Below are 6,000 nucleotides of genomic sequence, written 5' to 3' on the forward strand. Positions count from 1 at the left end.
TGCTCTTGAGCACAGGTATGGACTCAAGTCTATTAACCACATATATGTTTATTATAAATACTGTATATGGCACCATAGTGGCCTTGCTCCAACATATTATTCCAAACTAGCATTATATGCAGCTGTTGGACATACTGAAACCCACTTATATTTACATTTGTAATGTGTGGTACTGTTAATATTAATATCATATAAATATATATATTTATTAGTATAGTAATATAATGTATTTGGCCTACTAAATACAGATACCATAGAAAAACGGATGTTCTGCAGTGATTAAAAGCCACACATATTTTTAATTGTGTAATCTGTTTAATCAGATATTTTCTGAAGGTCAAGTGAATAAAATTATGTCCCACTAATGAGTCTGTAATATTTAGATATTTGCCTTGGTGTCACTACAATAACATGTAAAAAGGGAATTATATTATTACCATTCAAGCCGCTTTTAAAGTGTTTTTTTGAACATCTAAGCTTATTTTGCAGAGGAAAGAGAATTGTAAATAAACTGTGCAACTAATATGCATTTACATATGAAATGAACAGTGTAGCTTTAGCATAGTAAATCTTAGTGTAAATAATTAATACCACCGTTTCTTGTTTGGGGGAAGTCCCATTTTCCCACATTGTTGGAAATACATATATTCCTGTATGTTCCTATGAAGTTCATGGCTTTTACTTTAGAATTACATTTCTTAGTATCTAGTATTTATGTCACCACCACCACTGGATCATCCAGTACCACCTTGCAATCCAGAGGATTTCCATAAACTAGTTAGGGCAGGTAATGTTTGGCTGTAATTGAAATTTTGATATTAGTCAAGGCTATGCTGAGTTGGTATCAGAAGAATGACGTGAGTTGGGGAGTTCAAGTTTGAGTGGAAGACGGCGCTGGAGTGGTGCTGCTCGAGGCTGCTTAGCGGCAAGATACTGTGTGGCAGGTGTAGAGGGAATTGCTTCCATTGGGTTGTATACCAATTGTAGTTGGTAAGTGATAGATTCCATTGGGGTCTAGGGCTGCTACCTTTCTGATAACGACAATGGAAGCTTTACCTCTGTGAACACTTTAGGTGATTGAGAGGAGCACCCAATGTCCAAAAAGAGGAAGGTCTCACTTAAAGATTTTTATAGTTATTTATTGGAAATAAAAGTAAACAAGTAATGTGTTTTGGGGGAAAATGCCTTTTTCAGGGCTAGTATATAAAGAAAATGGTGCATAGTAAAACTAGCAAAAAAAAAAAATGTAGTTGTTAAAATCATTTCAAGATAAATTATAATCCACAGTTAGTCTTTAGAATCATATTGAAAATGGTGTATAGAATAAAAGGAAATCCACATTAAATTTTAAATGATACAAGATTAAAAGCAGTGAGCACAAAAAAAAGTTACGGAGGGCAATTTTCAGCCCTGGCAGGTTGAGACTGATTGTTGAGATCTGATATTTTCTCTATTGGTGAATAACTGAATGTTCTTATATGTTCTTGTATGTTCTTAGGAGTGAATGTAAGGGAATTTTATATTTTCCCAGTGAATCCTCAGTTGACAACTGAAAGTGCCAGGTGGAGATGAGTCACTGGTTGTTAGTACGCCAGTGGGTGCCAACTCCCTAACAAACATGAGGAAGCTGTCACATTTAACAATAGTAATAATACCACTGCTGTGTTTCACTTTACAATGTGGCTGGAAGTTCATTTGGCTGATCACCCATTTGTTTGGCCGTTCACATAGCATTCTCCATAGACTATACACAGTGCAGACGTCTCAATCCCAGTGATCTGTCATATTTTCCCAGTGAATCCTCAGTTGACAACTGAAAGTGCCAGGTGGAGATGAGTCACTGGTTGTTAGTACGCCAGTGGGTGCCAACTCCCTAACAAACATGAGGAAGCTGTCACATTTAGAAATAGTAATAATACCACTGCTGTGTTTCACTTTACAGTGTGGCCGGAAGTTCATTTGGCTGATCACCCATTTGTTTGGCCATTCACATAGCATTCTCCATAGACTGTACACAGTGCAGACGTCTCAATCGTATTATTTCCCATGCTGGTTGAATGTTCTTAGCCTCTAGTGTTAGGCTATTTTTTCAATTGGTGAATCTTAACTTTTATGGTCGAAATTTCTTAGCCATTTTTCTCTTAGGAAAAAATGTTAGGGAATGTTCCATTCACTCATTGAAAGGCAACAAGGAAACTATTATACACTTATAAAGAACGTTATGGATATTTTTCATGAAGCTTGCACAAATGTTAAGACATTCACAAAGCAAATGTTTTTTATAAATAGACCCCTTAGTGTTATTTTCTTTTATTTTTAGTATATATTTGTATAACTTATGTAAAAGAACAAGAATGCACAATTGCAGTTTGTCCTCATAGTATTTTTTTATGCAGAAGAAATAATTGTAAAAATATATTTAATCCATATGGGCTTTTGACCTGCAGTGTATGCAAAAACATAAAATGTAATTTTGCTATTCAAAATAAATATATGCTGTGCCTGTTCTACTTATATAAAACTCACTATAATTGGAATCCAGGTGCGTGGTTTCAGATCAAAGAAAAACATTTTTCATTTTCTAGTTTGATACTTTTACTTTGTTGTTCATTTTTACCTATCAAAGATTCTGAGCTCTCTTTTATCTGGAAAATGGGGTAAATGGTAACAATCCTAAAAGGCAAACTCCTTTCAAATTCAATGATTCAGCTCTATTTTGTTGCTGGCAAGTTTGATTACATGTATTTGATTATTACATTTCTCAGAAACTCCAGTGGTGAAACATCTCTTCCGAAGGCATGGTGAACAAACAAGCAATTTGGCATCCAGCTGCAAGAAAGACACCTCTGCTATTGTTTTGGGGGAGAGCCAGAGAAAAACTGGTGCAGGAAGGTCCTGGCTTTAAATGCCCTGAAAGCTAACAAAAAGTATGTTTTTAGAGCTTTAGGTAGGAAGTGCTGGATGCAAACATTTGCTGTTTCACTGTTATGCAGAAGATTCACATTGCAAAAGTGCAATTTCCTGTAAAATGATATTCTCCTTTAACAGGAAATCACACTTTGGAACATGATACCTTTGTGTATTTGGGCATTATTCCTCCAAATGCACAAAGGTATTGCGAGGGGACACTTCAGATCGAACCCATAAGAAAAAAAAAGGATGGAGCACCATGCTTTTTGTTATATTTGTAATATTTTATTTATAAAGCATACTTTCCAATGCATTTATGGGACTTCCACATATCCTAATCATCAAGGCTTTGGTGGTTAATGGAAAACAATGAAGCAAGAGATTTTTTAATGGTTAGAAACAAATTTTTGTAGTCAATGTTACACTGCATTTGAAAAACAACATATTTATACTAGAATGTGTCTTTAAACCAGATTGTCTCTCAGAGTTCCTCAATGTCCCCTGCTGAGTCAGACCTGTGTGTACAGCAGCCTGTCTGACAGATGCCAGTCTACCGACTCACTTTTATTGAATGGGCATGCTGGAAAACGAATGTCTGTGAGTGCTGATCACTGTGTTCTGGTGGGGGAGCAGTCCCACTGTCAGAAGCCAATAGCTGAGATTGGGGTACTAAGATCGCTTGTGTTAGTACAGCAATCTGTCAGTTTTTTGTTTTGTTTTGTTCAGCCCGCTTGGTTGAATGAAAAAAAAAAAAAATAATCCCTGTGTGTACCAGGCTTAAAGATGAACTTTCGTTCCGAAAAACAATTCTATGTACATTGCATTTCAACAAACTTTGTTGCAGATTCCTATCTTTTTTTATTCTGAAGGAATAGCTGTTTGTTTGTCTGTGTCCAGTGAATCTGTATGGGAGTGGTTTCATAATTATCAGTCAGCCACTGCACCTGCAGAGCCCTAATGGGGAAATTGTCAGGGTCTGCATTTCCCTTTGGGAGTATCTCACGAAAATTACATTTTTGTCGCAGGGGATGCCAAAATCTGAGTTGTATCTTAGTGCAGGCTTCTGGGAAAATCAATAAACAAATTACACAAGCAGGAAAATTAAATTTTTAAGGGGCATTTTATACACTGGCTGTGCACAGAACACAGGTAGCCATATTCCATTGAATTTTACAGAAAATGACAGCTCTGCAGATCGAAAAAGAAAGGTACGTTTTAGTAACATTCAATTACAACATGAATTGAGTTGCAAACATATGAACTATATTATTTTTTTTTAACTATGGATTTTTTAGTCCCACAAAAGTAAAGTTACTCTTTAAGGAAATTAAACTGACTTGAACACCTTTTGTTGTTTTGCAACTGAAATGTATTGAGCTGATTTAAACAGAAAGTAAAAATGGGGTTTCAAAAATATTTCTACCATGTGCTGTGCTTTTTATAGCACTCCCCCAAAGCACACTAGTTTCTAAAGCCCATTGTTAGATGTAGGCTCCTAAGCCTACAGACAAATATCTCACAAAAAAAAAACAACAGTACTACCGAAGAATGTCATCAAACTACACAGTTTGCAGCATTAGGACTTCTTTCCAGTTAGGTTTAACTGGTTGCCAACCACCCTATAGCAGTTTTACTGCTACAGGACAGCAGCTGTGCACAGGATCACATATAAATGCGTGATCCCTCACTTCCGGGTAGAGTGTGTGAATGCATGATTACACACAACAGGAGTGGATCAGTGGGTAACGCAAACTCAGTGTCTGCAGGCACTCGCTGATCATCAGCCAGAGAGACAGAACTGCAATCTGTCTATGTAAACAAGGAGGGAAGGCATGGATCCTGTGTCTCTGCAAAGCAGGGACTAGGATCTATGTCTTCCTCTAGTAAAAGCACCTCCCACAGTTTATTAAAACACTAGCTAGGCACACATTTACCCTTTGATCATCCCTGATGTTAACCCCTTTCCAGCCAGTGTCATTAGTACAGTGACAGTGCATATTTTTTTTAGCACTGATCACTGTGTTAGTGTCACTGGTTTTCAAAAAGTGTCAAAAGTGTCATTAGTGTCCGAATGTCTTCCACAATATTGCAGTCCTGCTATAAGTGACTGATTGCTGCCATAGCTGGTAAAAATAAAAATAAATAAAAATATCCAATAGTTTGTAGATGCTATAACTTTTGTGCAAACTAATCAATATACACCTATTGGGATTTTTCTTATTACCAAAAAATATGTAGCAGAATAAATTTTGGCCTAAATTGATGAAGAATTCAAAATTTGTTTCAATGTTTTTATTGGATATGTTTTATAGCAGAAAGTAAAAAAATGTTGTTGGTCTTTTTGTTTATTGTGCAAAAAACAAAAACACATAGGTGATCAAATACCACCAAAAGGAAGCTCTATTTGTGGGGAAATCCTTTATGTGTAATCCCTTGTGTTCCTGCTAGTCCCCTTGCTTACCTAATAAAAATTGACCACACTAGGCAGGAGAACACACCATTGTCAGTTCTCTAGCTATGTACTCTCCTCCAACGATCAGACTTATCCTCACACGCACCTGCTACACAGCCATTCACTGGCTAGCTCAGTGTTCTGCTGCTTCTCCTTCTCCATCTCTTATGCAGCTGAGAACAGAGGGAATGTGATCATTTTAAAAAAAAGGGAAAAAAAAGGTATTTTTTACAAGGTTTTTTACAAGGTGATCATTTATAATTTACTTGAATTTACTTGAATCTAATTCACTTTAAGTATGACAGAAGGTGGTGACTATTGGCCGTGAACTTTCTTCAGTTTCCTTGCAAGTTTTCATCCACCCTCATTATTAGTTTTTTGTCTTAAATAAATTGGTGGGTTTCACCTTGTAGGCAGTTTAATGGTACACATATGGGGCCTGTGTTTAGCTGGATGTCCAGAAATGTATGGTAAGAACAAGCTTTTAGGCACAGTTCAATATTCACAGGTCATCTATGACTGGTACAGGTTTTTTTTTTTTAACATGTAATGAGGTGAACTCTGTGGCCTTGTCCATTCCAAAATTATCACTTTCACTGTCTCTACTGAATTGGGCTCTTCTGGACTGATTGGGGACT

Source organism: Pelophylax lessonae (assembly GCF_965119305.1).
Source record: "Pelophylax lessonae genome assembly, chromosome: 4".
Taxonomy (NCBI): domain Eukaryota; kingdom Metazoa; phylum Chordata; class Amphibia; order Anura; family Ranidae; genus Pelophylax; species Pelophylax lessonae.